Source organism: Chionomys nivalis, chromosome 2 (genome assembly GCF_950005125.1).
Source record: "Chionomys nivalis chromosome 2, mChiNiv1.1, whole genome shotgun sequence".
NCBI lineage: Eukaryota > Metazoa > Chordata > Mammalia > Rodentia > Cricetidae > Chionomys > Chionomys nivalis.
In genome coordinates this window covers 23,216,888-23,236,114 of record NC_080087.1, presented here as the reverse complement: position 1 = coordinate 23,236,114, position 19,227 = coordinate 23,216,888, and the positions used below count along the sequence as shown (strand labels likewise).

At 38.8% G+C, this 19,227-nt stretch overlaps 1 protein-coding gene across 4 annotated transcripts in view; it reads right to left on the bottom strand.

Annotated features, from left to right (window-relative positions):
* Epm2a (EPM2A glucan phosphatase, laforin) overlaps positions 1–19,227 on the bottom strand; it is a 173,582-nt gene that overhangs the window by 36,818 nt on the left and 117,537 nt on the right. The gene's annotated exons all lie outside the window — the stretch shown is intronic.

Here is a 19,227-nt window from a genome sequence, read left to right as displayed (position 1 = left end):
TGATAAAGATAAAATAGATGTAAATATTGTACTATTTCCCCTACTCAAACCTTAGCAGCCCCTACCTCATCAAGGAGAGAAGATTAAGCACTGGAAAGGGAAGCAATAGATGGTTTATAATCATGCTTTCAAGTAATTTTCCCTGCTTAGGCCACAGCACTCAAGTGTCATCGTTCTGTGTGAATCAGATTCTCTAGAGAAAAAGAATGCACACATACACACAAGGTCGGCAATGAATCATAAGCTTCAGTGTAAGTAGATTTTCTTGAACTTCCTTGATCCTGAACTGTACTAAACATGGTGAGCTTGGTGGTGTATTCTTTATCAGTTTTACATTTATTGACAAACAGACTATGGCATCCAAACACTGTTTGAAAGCACAGACAAGTGGAAAATAATATTAGGATCAGAGTATCAGGGTCCAAACAATAATTTAACATTCTACGTTGCTGAAAATTTTCTTGAATATAGACAACGCAGAAATTGTTTGGGGGTCTGGGGAGATGACTAGATGGCCTTTCAGAGGACTGGAGTTTAGTTTCCAGAACCTGTGTCAGGTGGCATTTTACCACCTGTAACTCTGCTCCATGGAATCTGACATTCTCTTCTAGTGTCTGCAGTCACCTCCACAAATGATGACAATAATAAAATATTTTTTTAAAAAATGTCTTGATATGCCACATTGAGAGTTCAAGAGAAATCGCCAATGGAAGCCAAAGGCTATTTTATGTTTATGACATTTTAGGTTTTTGATATCTACACCCACATGCACACTTGTTATCTCCAAAGCACAGGGAGGTGAGAGGAATCTACTCACTAACATCACCTCTGGGTAAAAAAACCAAAGCAGAATTGGCTTGTACAGAGAATTTGATAAATGACTACCAAGTTGCTAGATAATGTAAACTAAAATTTAATTTATGCTTGAGTTTTAAAAATTCTAACAAATTTACTTTTTCTTAGAATCTTGATGTGGGATTCCCCTCTATAAGCTGTGATTACCATTAATGAATAAAGGAATTGCTTTGGGCCTATAGCAGAGATTTAGGGGAATAGAGATAGGCAGAAGAAAACCTAAACTGAATGCTGGGAAAAAAGAGGCGGAGTCAGGGAGAAGCCATGGAGCTGCCACCAGAGACAGACATGCTAAAACTTTGCTGGTAGGCCACGACCTCATGGTAATGCACAGATTAATGGAGATGGGTTAAATTAAGATGTAAGAGTTAGCCAATAAGAAGCTAGAGCTAATGGGCAAAGCAGTGGTTTAATTAATACAGTTTCTGTGTGATTATTTCAGGAGTCTGGGCATCTGGGAAACAAACAAGCAGCCTCCTCCTGCAGAACCTTGATAGTTCCACTAATATTTCCAAACTTCCAGGGTTCCTGTGTATAAAATTGCACATTTGGAAAATTTGACAATTTTCCCAGCGATAAACAGCACCTGTACACAAGTAATTTTTTTGTTATGGACTGTCAACCCCTTGAGGGTAACTTTACTGTGCATTCTCATGAATTGTTTCTTTGATTCCCAAACTTATTCTGTTTTCTCCAATGTGGCTTGGGTGGAAAGCCTGTGTTCATGCATGTTGGCAGAAGCGTGTGCAAAAGCCAATGCCCCACACTTGCCAAACTGGCCAACAATGGAGCAGAAGTTCAGTTTTAGAAGCAGCAGGAAGCATGCATTCAAACAGCAATGCTTTATAATAAAAAGGCAGCAGAACTCTCTTCCTCAGTGATTTCTGCCATGACAGTCTATCATATCTACTTGAGTACTTGGATGTCTATTACTGTACAATTAGGATACTATCCAAAGAGCTAGGGTAGTGCAAACTCACTATTAAGCATGACAACTTTACTCCTGTGTAGATTCTATGAACAGAAGGAGAACGCAAAAGAACTGTTGGTGACTGTTGGGCATGAATTCTTCTCCCAGGCATTAGATTCACAGAAAAATAAGATCAGTCCCTAACTTCAGAAAGCCTCCTCAACAATAGCATCAGTCCTTAACATAGTAATTGAGAAGCAGAGGTCACAATCTGTGTTTAAATCTACAAAGCGAAAATGACTTCACAACAACATCATAATTGAATATCCAAAGGGCTCAAATGTTCGAGTAACTTGTGTTCTTTTATGAGGGTGTTGCTTCTCCTGAATGATCTGAAGGAGAATGTCTTTGAGAACTGGCAAAACAAAACAAAATGAAACAAAAAAAAATCTTTTGGTTGGTGGTTTTATTAAAATTATCCTTTGCAAGGCCAAAATTATGCTGAGTTGAAAACAAAAGGGAAAATCTTGGTATTTACTAATTCAAAACAAATTTTCTAGTTAATTTATAGAACCAACATTATATCACAAATCAAAAAAGAAGTTTGGTTCTTAGAGCTGAGAGTTGCTATCTGAAAATATATGTTTATTCAAAACTATAGTCTGAGCATTGAGCTAGGGTCCGTCTTTACTGCTACCTTTGAAATGAAAATGTTCAGAGCAAACCAAAGAATTCAAGCTCAAGGCTTGGTTTTCAAAAGTCTATGGTTGATGACAGAGATGAGACACAGAAACATCACAAGACTCTCCTGGCCAAAAAAAAAAAAAAAAAAAAAAATCTCAGCGCTCATCAAGATTTTTGTAGAAAAAAAAAAGGGGGGGGGGCTTCCAGTGAATACAAGTCTTCAGCCCTGACTATTCATTTTCATTTCTAAAAATTAGTGTTAACTTTTAAACACATTTTAGGAGACAGTAAGATACACAGAAGAATCTCTTTTAAATCAGACAGTCCTGGGATTGAATCCCCTCACTGATTAAATAAGGATTCTTAATGGGTTTAGCTCATTATTGATGAGCTACCTTGTCATTAAAAGGAGGGCACTAAATGTTGGAAGGATTAAGGAAATTCACGCAAGAAATTGTCTGACTCACTACCTAGCAGTTAGTAAACATTTGTTGCGGGAGGTCCTTCCGCTCCTCCAGCCAATAGCCATCAAGATACCAGCCCATTGGGGCGTGGTATCTTTCCCTTTAAAAAAAGCGGCCACTTCCCTCCTCGCTCTCTTTACTTCCTGCTCCGGTTCCGGCGACTAGACTTCTTCCTAATTGCGTGCGTAGAGGGCTGTTGTCTGGGACGGTGATTTGTAAGTTTATTCCCTTTTAAATAAATACCACCCTATTAATCACAATTCCAAACTGGTGTGAGATTGTTTATGACTTGCGCCTTCATCTGGCGCCCAACGTTTGGTTTTAGAACCCCTCCTTCCCCCGCTCGGCTGCCGGCCGCCAGTTCGGCCGGCCGCGGCCTGTGCCTTGCGGCCTGTGCCTTGTGCGTGGAGCCAGCAGTTTAACATAAATCATCACGCAGTGGCTTTTCTTGCTGCAGTTCTTTATATTTTCCCTTTAGACACCTCAGATTGACTTCAAGTCCCCACGCAGCCTATCGTTTGCCTCGCTACATGGATTTAAATTCCACAGGCCCGCGTAGTCTCTGCCCACGTGGTTTGCTCTTTTCTGAATCGTTTTCAAATCTCCCTTGCAAGCGCAGCTCTTAAGCGGAGCGAACCAGAGCACGCGGTTACCGGTTGCGGAAAGCTGCAACCCCTTGGGACGACACTGTCACGTGGAGGCATACACGGCTTCCGGGTTACTCTTCTCTACCCCTGGATTCTGGGTTTATGGTTCCGTGTACGGAATTGATTTAATTACATTTACTTTGTTGAGCAACTTGCATTTCCCAGTTTTTAACAAATACTAGGCGGACACTGAAACAGGACCCCGTTTTCGTCGCGACTTGGGAACAGTGCCACCTGCTGGATAATAGGTAATATGGCAGTTTTCGTTTCCAACATGAATTTTACTATTTTGACTACCAAAACAATGGGTTTTTTCATGCAAGGTTTATACGACTATGGAGATAACTTAATTTACTGGTTACTAGGTTTCAGTATTCTTTTGAATATTCTATTATTTAGGAAAAATATGGTCCTAAGAACCATACAATCTTTACCAGAAACTAATACAGGTCAGGAGATTCAGGATTCAAAAGCTTTGAAATCACAGGTGCAGAATGGGGACCAAAAAATTGATACCTCAGTGAAATCACTAGAAACACATGTAGCTCAGGAGATTCAGGATTTAAGAGAGACAATGATAAAAAGACTTGAAATGATTGAAGAAATTATTGGAGCTGGTGAACAGAGTAAGAAGGCACAAGGACAGGATACAATGCCACCACCAGCTATTAGATCTGGCTTACCCAGGGTTTTAGCGACATACCCTGTAATTCATTCTGACAAAGCGTCAACTTCTAAAGGCTCAAAGGGAGTCAGAGAAGCTAGATGGATGCCAATAGCAATGAATGATCTAAAAGAAATTAAGCAGGCAATTGTTACCTTTGGCTTGCACTCTGCATATGTTAAGGAAATGATAAGGACTTGGGCTTCTAATGCTAGAGCTACCCCCCACGATTTCCATCAGTTAGTGTCTGCAGTCTTAGATAATGGACCTTCCTTGATGTTTGGAATCTATTTCAGAGAAGAATCCAAACATATGGAACAGCAAGGAAGAGCAAAAGGTGTGGAGGTTTCCCAAGATCAAATTCTTGGTGTAGGAGAATATGCTGACCCACAGGTCCAAGCTCTTTATGATGATGAAGTACTGTGTTTATGTCACCAAGCAGCTTTAAATGCTTGGAATAGGCTACAAGATCCAGCAAAAAGGGTTGAATCATATACCAGAATTAGGCAGGGACAGAGAGAACCCTTTATTGACTTTTTGCAAAGATTAATTAAGGCTCTGGACATAGGGGTAACAGACCCAGAAGCTAGACGACTACTTCTTGAATCTCTAGCTTTTGAGAATGCAAACATAGAATGCAAAAAGATAATTGGGCCTTTAAAGTTTAGATCAGCACCTATGGATGAATGGATTCAGCATACAATGAATGTCGAGACGTTTAGCTATAATGATGAATCTTGGGTAGGAGAAGCGATTTCCAAAGCAATGAGGAGACATCAAACTGCCAGGTGTTTTAATTGTGGTAAATTAGGACATCTGAAAAGGGATTGCAGGCAAAGGATTTCTAGGAATAATATCCCTTCTGGGAATGACAAAAATAGGAGACCTCGGCCTTCAGGTATATGTAGGAGATGCGGTAAAGGCCGACACTGGTCCAACGAATGCAGGTCAACAACAGACAGACAAGGCAACCCGATACAGTCGGGAAACTCCTTGAGGGGCCTCTCGCAGGCCCCCAAGCCAACAGTGTCCCAGTCATTCCCAGTCACAGTAGAGAACGTGCCTCACCAAGAAAATTAAAAGCTCCAATTTCTGCTGTAAAAAATATTACTGGTCTAAATGATGAATTACACATGGAGGATGAGTCAAAAAACCCAGTAGGACAGAGTAAACGTATATTTTGGCAGACTTCTATTAATGATCAAAGACCAAAGCTAAGAGTCTGTATAAATGGCACTTTTATTGAAGGCTTATTAGACACAGGTGCGGATGTAAGTATCATTACCCCAGAATCTTGGCATCCGAATTGGCCTCTTCAAGAGGTAGATGTTCAGTTCCTGGGAATTGGAACCCTATCTCGTGTAAAACAAAGCACAAGATGGGTTGAATGCATAGGGCCTGAAGGGCAAATAGGAAGACTAAGGCCATATATTGCGAATATCGCAATAAATTTATGGGGCCGCGACCTGCTACAGCAATGGAATACCCAGATTAACATTCCTGTAGTTCCAGGAACTCATAATTCTGGGAAGGATATGATGAGGTATTATGGGAAAAGGTCACCAACCATTCAGGCTGTACAAGAACATACAGCAAATACCAAACCTTTAGAGGTACCAACAGCCCTACCTTTAAAATGGCTAACTGAGAAGCCAATATGGATCAAACAGTGGCCTCTAGCTGAAGATAAATTACAGGCATTGGAACAGCTGGTGCAAGAGCAACTAGATGCTCAACATATTGAAGAATCAACCAGCCCTTGGAATTCTCCTGTGTTTGTTGTAAAAAAGAAATCCGGTAAATGGAGAATGGTGACAGATTTAAGAGCTGTCAACAAGGTAATTCAACCTATGGGCCCACTACAATCTGGAATTCCTTTGCCTTCTCTATTACCAAAAGGATGGCCTCTTATAGTTATTGATTTGAAAGATTGTTTTTTCACCATACCGTTACAAGAAAAGGATAGAGAAAAATTTGCCTTCACAGTGCCTACTTATAATAATTCTCAGCCTAATAGGAGATATCAATGGACTGTCCTCCCACAGGGTATGCTCAATAGTCCTACATTGTGCCAATATTTTGTAAGTAAGCCATTGGAAATAATTCGTAAACAATTCCCCAAGTCCATAATTTACCATTACATGGATGACATCTTGTTATCTGATTCAAATAAAGATACTTTAGAAAGGATGTTTGAAGAAGTAAAGAAAGTCTTGCCTAGGTGGGGATTACAAATTGCCCCTGAAAAGATTCAAAGAGGAAATTCTATTAATTACCTAGGTTACAGAATAGGGTTAGAGAAAATTAAAACGCAAAAGGCACAAATTAGGCGAGACAGGTTAAAGACTCTTAATGATTTCCAAAGATTGTTAGGAGACATTTCCAGTCTACGACCAGCTGTTGGGATAACACCTGATCTAATAGTTCATTTAAACAAAACCTTAGATGGTGATAAAGATTTGAATAGTCCAAGAAAACTGACAGCTGAAGCAGAAAAGGAACTGACAATGATTGAGGAAAAATTACAGGAGGCACATGTGGATAGGGTGAACCCAAATCTTAGCTGCATCCTAGTCATATTGCCTTCCAGAATTTCTCCTACAGGGATTCTAATGCAGAGGGAAGATATTATTTTAGAGTGGATATTTATACCTAATAAACCAAGTAAAAAATTAAAAACTTATGTGGAAAAAGTCTCTGAATTAATTATAAAGGGTAAACTGAGACTTCGTCAACTAGCAGGTATAGACCCAGCAGAAATTATAGTGCCTTTTACTACTGAAGAAATAAAAAAGTTATGGGAAGACAATGAACCATGGCAAAGAGCTTGTGCTAATTTTTTGGGAGAAATTAATAGCAACTATCCCAAAACTGGTAGACTTAACCTCATAAAGAGAACTTCTTGGATTCTTCCTAGAATTGTACGTGATGCTCCAATAACTGGAGCCCGTACATTCTATACTGATGCAAATAAATCAGGGAAAGCAGGTTATAAGTCAGATGAATTGAGTAAGGTGGAACAAAGCCCTTATAATTCTGTCCAGAAGGCAGAATTATATGCCATTCTTATGGTGCTAAGGGATTTTAAAGAACCTCTTAATATAGTTACAGATTCACAATATGCAGAAAGAGTTATCTTGCATATTGAAACTGCTGAATTTATACCAGATGACACAGAGTTGACTTCATTGTTTATCCAGGTACAAGACATAATCAGGAACAGGCTTTGTCCGATGTACATAACACACATCCGGTCCCATACAGGTCTGCCTGGTCCTCTAGCACAAGGCAACGCTGAGATTGATCAATTATTGATTGGAAGCGTGTTGCAGGCCTCAGAATTTCATAAGAAGCATCATGTCAATAGTAAAGGCCTAAAGAAAGAATTTTCCATTACATGGCAACAAGCTAAGGACATTATAAAGAGATGTCCTACTTGTTCCTTCTATAATCAAACACCGTTGCCTGCAGGGAGTAACCCAAAGGGTACTAAGAGAAATGAAATCTGGCAGATGGATGTGTTCCACTTTATGGAATTTGGTAAATTAAAATATGTACACCACACCATAGACACATATTCAGGTTTTCAATGGGCTACTGCCCTGAGCTCAGAAAAGGCTGATTCAGTAATCACACATCTATTGGAAGTTATGGCCATCATGGGAATACCTGCACAAATAAAGACAGACAATGGTCCAGCATATGTATCTAAGAAAATGAAACGCTTTTTTGCTTATTATAATATAAAACACATTACAGGTATACCACATAATCCCACAGGTCAGGCAGTTATAGAAAGATCAAATCGTACTATAAAGGATATGCTGAACAAACAGAAAGGGACCGAAAATACTCCCAGAAATAGATTACATAATGCTTTATTGACCTTGAATTTTCTTAACGCTAATGAGAAAGGAACGACAGCAGCAGAAAGACATTGGATAATGGAAAAGTCTGCTGAACTAAATCAACCAATTTATTTCAAAGATGTGCTGACCTCTCAATGGAAGCCAGGAGATGTGCTACGTTGGGGAAGGGGTTTTGCTCTTGTTTCCACAGGAGAAGAAAAATTGTGGATACCATCAAAATTAATAAAGGTTCGATTTGAAGAGGAGAAACCTCTTGGAAAGGAGAAATGACAACTCATCCACAATGATGATATTCCTACAGGGGTAAGAAAAACATATAGAATGGGGGCAGGGTTCTGTTCTTATCTCCACAGGAAAACACTCATCTTTGAAAAATTCAAGGGATCCTGGATGTTTGGATACTGACAGATGGAAAAATACCTGCCCAATAGGAACTATCAAGAAAACTGAATAAGTTGTGTAAGTAAAATATACTAAACCATATTTCTAAATTTATAGAGCTGGTTTTGAAGTTGGACTCTGGCTCAGTCCCTCTCCAATTCCAAGCCTGTTGGTAAGAGAAAAACCCAGAGTTTCTGGAGTTTCTGTCTCATGTCAAGAGCCATGATAGGGGACAGAAAGAAATATGAGTTTAGAAAACATCTTTGCTTTTCTTCATATCTATCATACTTTTCATTGAATATATCTATCATTCCTTTCATTGAATATATGTGTGTGTGTGTATGTGTGTGTGTGTATGTCTATATGATTGATGTTTAAGTTTTTCACAATGAACAATGAGTTTTTCCTGAAGTGACATTTAAAGTTTCCAGGAAGAAGATGGGGCCCCATAACAACGACTCCACCTGGTTGATATGACGTCATGATACCGATAGCGCTACTACAAGACCTGTTTTGGGTACCAGCTGCACAAGACGATCCCAACTTGGTTAGCTGAAATGGTGCACCTCTTATACAACATTCTGGCCAGACCTGCACAAAATACTCAGAGACTATTTGCAATTTTAAAAGACATCGATCTTGAAATTTAACCATCATTTTACTTTCACAGGATCCCCCAGAAAGAACGTCGCCCCCATGACAGCTGGAAGTAACTCTAGAGGACGACGTCCCCTCTCCCAGTAAAGTTTGCCCTTGGGTTTAGGGACATCATTTAGGGGTTGATTATAAATTGGTATATGGTTGAGGGTTGGGGAAGGAATTTTATAATAAGCTCAGGGATCATTTGAAAAAAAAAAAAAGAGGGATAATAGATTGGTACTTGTTGGTACTTGTGAGTTATTGTTTTGAGACAAATGTATTGGTATCGATTCTTATATATTGATACAAAGTGAAATTATATTGACTATTGTATGCATGCATGTTTCTACCTCTGTTTAAAAACATTTTTTATGTATTGACATATATTGTATTGATATATATTGTATATATTTACCATATTGCAGTGTACATTTCTACCTCTGATTAAGATATTTACATATTGCTTGTGTATTGATATATATTTACCATACTGCAATGTATATTTGTACATTGCTTATATTTGGAGGTCATTGTCCTCATTTGTTTCACAGTTATTTATTGTCTTAGTCTTTAAGTTAGATAGGTATTGAGAATTATATAGATCAATAGTATTCTAAGTTTGTCATTTATAATTAGACTAATCAGGTTCTTTAGATACATAGAGATTATACTCAGTATAGATAGATAATCTTCAACCTCTTCAAAGAGCTGTAGAAAATGGCCTTTAATCTAACTCAGAGTTTTGTGGTAGTGAGACACAATTGCTCCTGGCAACACCGCTCTATTCCCGAGAGAATGTTGAGCACCAAAGACACTCCACCCGGAGCCTTTCTTCTTGGCTGAACTGGCCTTTGGGTAAAGAAATGCCCATACCTCAACCACTGACAGAAATACAGAGTATCTGTGAATGGAAAAAACAGGACTGTCATATCCTGCCAAGACAGGGTAAGATAGTTTTGACAAGTTTCTTGCCTTTGAAAATGGTGTGTCAGTTATGTTAGGCCTTAGCCAAAGTTGGTTGCTTCAACGCTGCAAACGTGACCTTGGGTGATTGCCCAGGTAGCTAGTTGTCTCTGTGATTTGTTGCATGTTTTAGAAGTTGTTTGATTGCACTTCCTAATTACTCAGGTAACATTATTTCCCTTCTCAGATCTTCGATGGGGTTGAAGACTATATAAATGTAGTTACTTTCGACTCATGACTTAGCCAAGCTATTTATTATATAAGACCTAAGCTAGTTAGAATAGGATATTTGTACTTATTGTATATAATTTCATAGTAGGTTTAGAACTCTCTTACTTAAATAAAAGGGGGAGGTGTTGCGGGAGGTCCTTCCGCTCCTCCAGCCAATAGCCACCAAGATACCAGCCCATTGGGGCGTGGTATCTTTCCCTTTAAAAAAAGCGGCCACTTCCCTCCTCGCTCTCTTTACTTCCTGCTCCGGTTCCGGCGACTAGACTTCTTCCTAATTGCGTGCGTAGAGGGCTGTTGTCTGGGACGGTGATTTGTAAGTTTATTCCCTTTTAAATAAATACCACCCTATTAATCACAATTCCAAACTGGTGTGGGATTGTTTATGACTTGCGCCTTCAAACATTCAACAAAATTTTATTTCCCTTCTTACTAATAATGTGGGTATTGTCTTCTATTACTTTCAAATAGCTTATATTTTTGCTTATATATTGCTAAAAATATATATAAGCAATAAAAGACTACTTAAAATGCTTATCTTACATTGCTTAATGTTTCAAAATTATATGAATTTCACCTATTTAAGTGATCAAGGAAGTGATTGCTATTATCAGCTCAAAGTAATATTTCAACAGAGCTAAATTACTGTATTTAAAAACATTTAGCTTACATGTGTGATTAGTGATTTTATATAATAGTTGAATAAAATTTCCTGAAGATTTAACTGTAAAATGTCACCACACATTTTTTGTAACACAAAATAACATCCTGCCTACTTTCATGAAGTTTATACTCAGCTTATTTTTCTGCATGACATCTGATCAAATAAACCTAAACCAAAGAGCTGCAATAAAATCAAGCTATTAGATAGCATCCATTGCACTATTGGAAAAATGGTTTCTATGTTAAAATATTTTTGTTCATGTAGAAATCAATTCAAATGTGTTTAAAAGATAGATGATTATGTTTCAAGTATCAGTAATAAATTCATGATATCATTCCTATTCTCATGCATTTTTACAGTATTCAAAACATCTATGTAACTTACTGAGCATCATTTTGGCATTACTGTATGTACAGACATCATAAATATTTTTTTTTTGAGACAGGGTTTCTCTGTGGTTTTGGAGCCTGTCAGGAACTAGCTCTGTAGACCAGGCTGGTCTCGAACTCACAGAGATCCGCCTGCCTCTGCCTCCTGAGTGCTGGGATTAAAGGCGTGCGCCACCACCGCCCGGCTCAAACATCATAAATATTAGAAATAATAAATTCTTATGTTAAAAATGCTTATCTTGAGGACTAGAGATGTGGCTCAGTGGTAGAGCTCTGCCCACTGCAGACCTTGTGTTCAATACTCCAAATTGAAAAGAATATCAGAATCTTATATTTCTATTTAAAATAATGTTAATGTAGGGAATTAGCTCAGCTGTTAAAGGCTAAGAATTCTATTCCTGCCACCTGCAAAACACTTGGTCTCATCTATTTAGAATAACAGATTTTAACATCTTAAAGTAAGATCATTTCCAGGAAAACATCTGCATGTAGTGCAGACCCAGACATGCAAAGCTTCCTTCACAAACCAAATATACACCAAAAATATATAACAAGGGCTGCAGATTTAACCGTATGCTACTAACTTCAAGAGATGGTCAAACTATAAAGACTCTGAGTAAAGCCACTATGGAAATTAATGTGGCAGTTTCTCAGAAATCTGGAAGTAGATCTGCCTCAGGGTCCAAATATACCACTGTTGGGAATATACTCAAACTCTCCATCTTACTACAGAGATACTTGCTTACTTACAAGTGTTTATTGCTGCCTTATTCAAAACAGCCAGGAATTGGATACCGGATATATATTCATTAACTAGCGAATAGGCATATTAAAATGTGGTGCATTTACACAATGGAATATTATTTAGCTGTGAAAAATGAAATTATATATATCACAGATAAAAGGATGGAGCTAGAAAAAAATTTTTTACTGAATGGGTTAATCCAAACCCCCCCAAAAAATAGTATATGTTTTTCTCTTATATGCAAATGTTAGTATTTAAGCCTTCAATCAGTGTAGGACAATCCATATAAACCACAGAGTTTAGGCATCAAGTAAGGTATTTTTGGGAAGGGTACAGAGGACCTTCCAAGGAAGGCAAAATAGAATATATAATTACGCAGAGACAGAGTAGAAGCTCTGGAATAGAAGCTCCACTATGGAATAAAGGATTAAATGGGGAAGAGAATGGATAAGGAGCAAGGGAGTGGATATCAGGAGGGATATCTAACACTAACAGCCATTTGGGGATTAAATGGGGAAGAGAATGGATAAGGAGAAAGAGAGTGGATATCAGGAGGGATATCTAACACTAACAGCCATTTGGGGGCCATATGGAAACCTACTACTGTAAGTTTCTTAAAATATATACATATATGAAAGAAATATAAATTGAATCACCAAATAATATGGAGAGAATGCCTCAACTATATATCTTGCATCATTAATGAGACCTCCAGTGCCAGAAATGGGTTATATTTAGCTGAGTCATTGGCCAAAGGGGTCCTCATGTAAAACCCCAAATAATCTAGGCTATTGCTAAGGCTATTGGTTGCTCTCCACAAACTGGTAGCAAGGCCCTAGTGCTGAAAACAATACTTACATATCTCATTGAACACAGAGAAGGTGAGCCAGTGCCTTACCAGGACCTTCACCCTTACTGAGTAGTGTGCACAGTACTGGAAGGTACCGTTCACACTACCAAAGAAGAGACGTAAATGCCAACCCACCTACAAACTCTGTGATCTACAAAGGTAACCTGCCTGCAACGTACACTGGTGCAATAATGGCACAAATGTGTGGTGTAACCAACAGCTATCTGTTTGGATTTAAGGTCGACCCCTTGAGACAGAATTCATGCCTGACACTGCTCAGTTAGCCAAGAACCTGACACTAAATAGGCCACAGACCTAGGGAAAAACCAAATACTACTTACTGCTCCACTAAGGGAGTATAGCAGTAAGATGACTCCTAACAGTCTTCCATAATCATAGTTCAGTGTCTCAGCTATCATCAGAGAACCTTCCTACTGTAGTAGACGAGAACTGGAGCACGATTTATAAAAACTCAGACAGAGAAATTGGGGTTCAACCTGAAGACCCTGAAAGCAAAGCAGCCAGCCCCTGGCTCCCACCTTGACCTCAGTCTGAAATAGCAAGCACCACTGGGATTAAAGCCATGCACTACCTGGTTTCTATGGCAACTAGTGTGGCTATTGTGATTAAAGGTGTTAGCACTGCCTGGTAGCAAGGCTGACCAGTGGGGCTATTTTACCCTGACCCACACTGGCATTACAGACATGCACCCCTGCATCCAGCTTTCGGTGCTAGAGATGCAAACTCAGGTCCTCATGCTTACACAGCGAGTGTTTTACAGATCCAAGCCAAATTCGCAGCCTAGCCAATTATGGTTTAAAAATAAAAGCGAGCTGAAATAAATAATGTCATTATCATATGAAAGACTCACTAATAGCAAGCAATTAATTTAAATAAATAATCAAGTTTAAACAATTGATTAAAATTTCAAAACAATGTGTCATCAAAATAAAATTATATGCAGTTTAAAAATAAAAATAGATGATTGGAAGGTACAGAGAAAACACCAGCTAAAAAGAACAAATGAATTGAGATCACTGCCAAAGGGAGGAGTTGTTTGTACAATGGTATCTACAGTCTTTGAAGCAACAGTATGCTGACATTGGCAGATAACCTTTAGTAGAAAAAGAAAGATTATAGACCCATTCTGCATGCCTCCCAATTTATCAGATGTTGTAATAAGAGCGGCTGGGCTGCGTCCCCGGCACCCGGCCACTTGTATGGCTTACGCCCCAAAATAATTACACGGAAACTGTATTCTTTTAAACACTGCCTGGCCCATTAGTTCCAGCCTCTTATTGGCTAGCTCTTACATATTGATCTAACCCATTTCTGATATTCTGTGTAGCACCACGAGCTGGCTTATCAGGGAGGATCTTAACCTGCGTCTGTCTGGAGTGAGAGAACCATGGTGACTCACTGACTCGGCTTTTTTCTCCCAGCATTCTGTTCTGTTTACTCCACCCACCTAAGGGTTGGCCTATCAAATGGGCCTAGGCAGTTTCTTTATTACTTAACCAATGAAAGCAACAGATTAATACAAGACCCACCTCCATCAATCAGAAAGATGATAATTTATAAAACAGGAAAACTTAGAAAGTAGTATAATAAAAAATTAAAAGTTAAATGGTGTAGTTAAACTGGGTAATTATAGCACTGTATATCAATAGGCTGTATATACCATCCCCAAAATTATTAATAAACATAAAATCACTAGATTATTATAAAGTGAAGCTTCAATATAAAATGCATACTAAAAAGCAAGTAATTTGGAAATGTCCCCCAAAACGTCTAGGAAGATGTTATCTTTTTATTACTTGTTTGCTATTAAATTACTGTTATAAAAATAAATTAAACTGGGCTGGAGATGGCTCATCAGTTAAGAGCATGCACTGCTCTTGCATAGGATGAGTTCAGTTCTCAGCTCACTACTGCCTTTGACAGGCAGTCCAATGGGGCATCCTGATCCCTGATCCCCAAGGGCACCTACTCTCGCTTATTCCAACAGGCATACACAAGTGCAGACTCATAAATAAGTCTTTAAAAAATAAATTAAGGCTTGGAATGTTTGCTTGTTTGTTTGTAAAAGTTATCTCACTATATTGCTCAAAATTACCATGCCTCACCAGAATGGGCTCAGAGCAAACTGTTAAGGCTCTAAATTTAATAACATGAAAGCTGAATTCAATGCAAAAAATATAACACAGTTTATACTGAACTTAAAACTCGTGAGCATTCCATAACAGTGGGCTTTCTGTTTAGAAAGTTAAGGTTCTCTTTGTTGGAAGAGTATGTGGTTTTGTTGTTGACTTGTTTAAATATTTTACAGAGACAATGAAGAAACTTCCATAGTGAATTCTGGAAGATAAAATAACTTTTGTGCTTGTTTTCAATACCTGTTACGATAATAATTAAGCATGTCAATGAAACAAAGCCTTTAAATATAAAATGCAATCTAAAAAGAAAGTAATTTGGAAATCTGTAAAACAAATAGAGAAGTGTTACAATTTTATCACTTTTAATGATGGGCACCAACTTAGCAAATTTTATTGTTATCATTCCCTAATAATGGTACGCAATAGCTAAATAACTTAACCAAATCCTACTGCTAAAGTAAAGCAGAGATCCAAACCAGGCAAACTAACTCAGAGCCAGGATTTTTAATAACAGCATTAGAAATGAACTAGAAAACGAAATGAGCATAGGTCCACACACATTCAGGATTCATATAAGGTGACCGGGTACAGGCTATAGCAGTAGCTAAGCTACTGACTAGCGTCCATGAACTTTCTGTCCGTATGTCAGTCCTCACCAGGATGGGCTTAGAACATAAGCTAGGCTGCTAGAAAGTGAGTGTGTCAGGATTCCCCAAGGCCACGCCTATTTTTATGGAATGGGTGCTTGAGTCCTCAAAATTCATGTCTTGAAATCATGAACTCCATGGTGGTAACATTAAGATGTAGAAACTGTGGGACATGATTATATCAAAAGCAGAGACTTTATCAATAGGATTAGTGCATTTATAAAACAACAAATTGATAAAGTTCCCTTGAGGTTTCCATAGCTGGAAGGGGCAGTGTATGAATCAGAAACTGGGTCCCCACCAGACACTGAAGTCATTTGCTCCTTGATCTTAGACTTCTCAGCCTCCAGAATGAAGAAACAGATTTCTGTTCTTCATACTCTAGACATTTAATGACATTTCATTAGATCAACCTGAATACGCAGACATCTGGTTTCTGCAATTTTCTAGATCGCCCATGACCCTTTGTTCTCACAGCTGAGTTCACTGAGTATGATGAAGAGACACAAAGTGAAATTATCAAAGAATAGGGCATGAATAGGGGTCTGGAGGAAACCAGGTGCAAACATCCAAGGGTCCTCTCCATAATGGACTGCCAAGGACACACTTAATTCCTCCAGCAAAGAGCTGGGGCATCATATGAGAAGTGTTGTCTACCAAAGAGCCTCCAGGGAGTTCCTACTGGATACTGAGAGATGGCTGCCCTCTGCCTGGTACATAACAAATTCCCCAAAATGGGAACAGGTGTCAACAGAAACACATTCTGGCTGGGAAAACAACATGCTTATTATAAAGCTATTGCCATACAAACATGAGGACCTAAGTTCAGATCCCTAAAATCTATATAAATGCCAACTGGGCATAGAATAGCAATGAAGGATGATTCCTGAATTCAACTTCAGGCATCCACATGCATTTTCACATATGTGCATGCACACACACACACACACACACTGAAAATGGATAATAAAAATCAAAGCATTTTGCATTTTTAGGTATAGTGAACTACGTTTGAATAGAGAAAGATTTTGGTTTGGCTTTGTTATTTAATGCCAATGGGGAGAACTCTCGCCAGTCATATTTTTGGGTCCAACAAAGGGACAAGCATGCCTTCAGGCTCTGGACTGCTGTAGTTTTATATGAATGGTGAATCAGAGGCACTCAACTGCCTGCTGCCTCATTTGCCTTTATGACTGACTGAAAACCGATTAACTCTGGGAAAGTTTACAATGATAGGCCTAATATTCTTGTAATAAATTTCTGTATTACCCTAAACTGCCAAAAGGAGCCCCTGAAAATTATTTTGCTTTAATTACATATATTCACTTAATTATGTGGGTATGTGTATGCATATGTGTGGGTACAGGCATGACGCTAAATGTCTGTGGCAGAGGACAACTTGACGAAGTTCTCACCTTCTACCACGTGGGTCCTGGGGATAGAACTCAAGTCTTCAGGCTTGGCAGCAAGCACCTTTATCCATTGAGTCATCCAAGCTACTAAAATTAGTACTGAAAATAACTGGTTCTTTCTGGAACTCCATTCCTTGCTGTCATCAGTGCAGGGTCAGACTCTAGCAGCCAAGAAGAGTAAAATGGAAGACGTCATTGCACCTGCTTGTGGCTACTTTCCAGCTCTGTGGTGATTTGGTTGTCATCTCCTCCACTTCACCTTCTCCCACACACACAGGGATTAGTAGTGAGTTCCAAAGCTCTGCGTACATCCCAGGGTGGGATGATAGTGAGTCATGAGACTTCACAAATTTCACCACTCAGTCCATGTGTAGATGCCTGATACATCGACAGCAATGACCAGTGAGGAAGCTCAATTCAGACACGAGCTGTGCACTGAAACAGTACAAAGCCCTCTCATGGGAAAGTTGAAAGGAATCACTGAATACTTCCACATCAGATAAGCTAAGTGCAGGCGGTGGAACTAGACAAGCAATTGAAAATGAGACAAAGTCTCAACCCTCATTACCAAGACAGGTGCTACAAGGTTGGCCACATCGGACAGCCTGGCCAATACAATTCATAATGTGAAATCCTGGCAAGTAGAAGACATGCTGTGGCCATGTCTGTAATGCTATTAATAAGCCCTTTTTATGTCCTTACTATTAGAATTCATGTACTGTATTTGAAGTCTCAAAACATCTCCAATTTATAAGATCTTCTAAGATTCCCTAGATGGCACTGCAACATGGAATTTTCCCAGTCTTGTGAATAAGACTGGGCATAACTGGACATTGTAGAATTTAAGATAAAATATCCGCGGGGCTCTTACATTTGAGAGCTTACTGTTTAGAAAAGCTATATTTTTTTTCCAAGTCCACTAGTAAGGCAGGATTCATTTTAGAGAATTTCACCAAGTCCAGAATCGACTAGTTAGCTTAAAAAGAAAAGAAAGCAAACCAACCAACAGGATGGCCATTTTCCTGTGGGAGAGGCTGTTCCCTCTGATCTTTTTCCCAGGATTTATTCCCCCCTTCCCAGACTTATTTAGCTTCTCTTCCTGGGCTTTGCTTGCTTCTGTTGATATTCTGTGTCCCCTTTCTAAGTGTAGCCTCTCCTAATGACACCATCCCCAATAACACATCTGATTTCAGTATCCATGGCACTTCTGCAGCACCCTGGTCAGTGAGTTGAGGTCCGAGGCTGTCACAGGGCAGATCTGCATTAGAACTTTAGGAAGGCAGTACAGTCTTCTGTTTAAAATCTTCAAGTTCATGTTGAGGGCCAATTCCATGTTTTAATCGGGACACTGTCATTTTGTTCCTAAAATTGTAGAACCTTTACAACCTTCGCCCCCAGGGTCTGCTGTGCTCAAATATAGCAGGTACTCATGCAATACATCTCTTTGGACTGACCTTCAACCTTGTCCTACAGTGATAAAAATGATTCCCATCAGCTTAGCACATAACATTATTTTTTTTTCTTTGAGGGTTTGGAAAAAATTCGTTTCCTGGATTTTTTTTTTATGTACACTAGCTATTTGCATGTGTCTGTATTTACTATTTTATCCCCCTTCCCCCACAAAAAAAAATCCATTTTCATTAGCAAGAAGCCAGCCCAAGACAAATGTCTTAAATATGTTAAAGAAATTATTTCAGTGAATAAGATAAAATACTTCAAACCAAAGTTGGGTAGTAAATTCTATCTGCATCTGCTCAAGCCTCCAGCCGCATTTTGCCTTCTCTTTAGTTTGCATTTTAATTATTAATATGTTCCATTAAATGACTGACCTGTTCTGCACTCTAGAGTAGTTTTTAAATTTATGGCCTTCTTATTTTTAATGAGGATATGTGGTTTGGATTTACCACTTATAACACAATAGATGGCTTTTGCTCCTAAGCTCATCTCTCCTCGTTGCTATTATTCTCCGCACCATTTCCAGTCATGGAGTTGGTTGATTTCACTCATCTCTAAAAACAAAAGCCCTGGCAGACTCTCTTCTTATTCTTTTCATTTAAGAT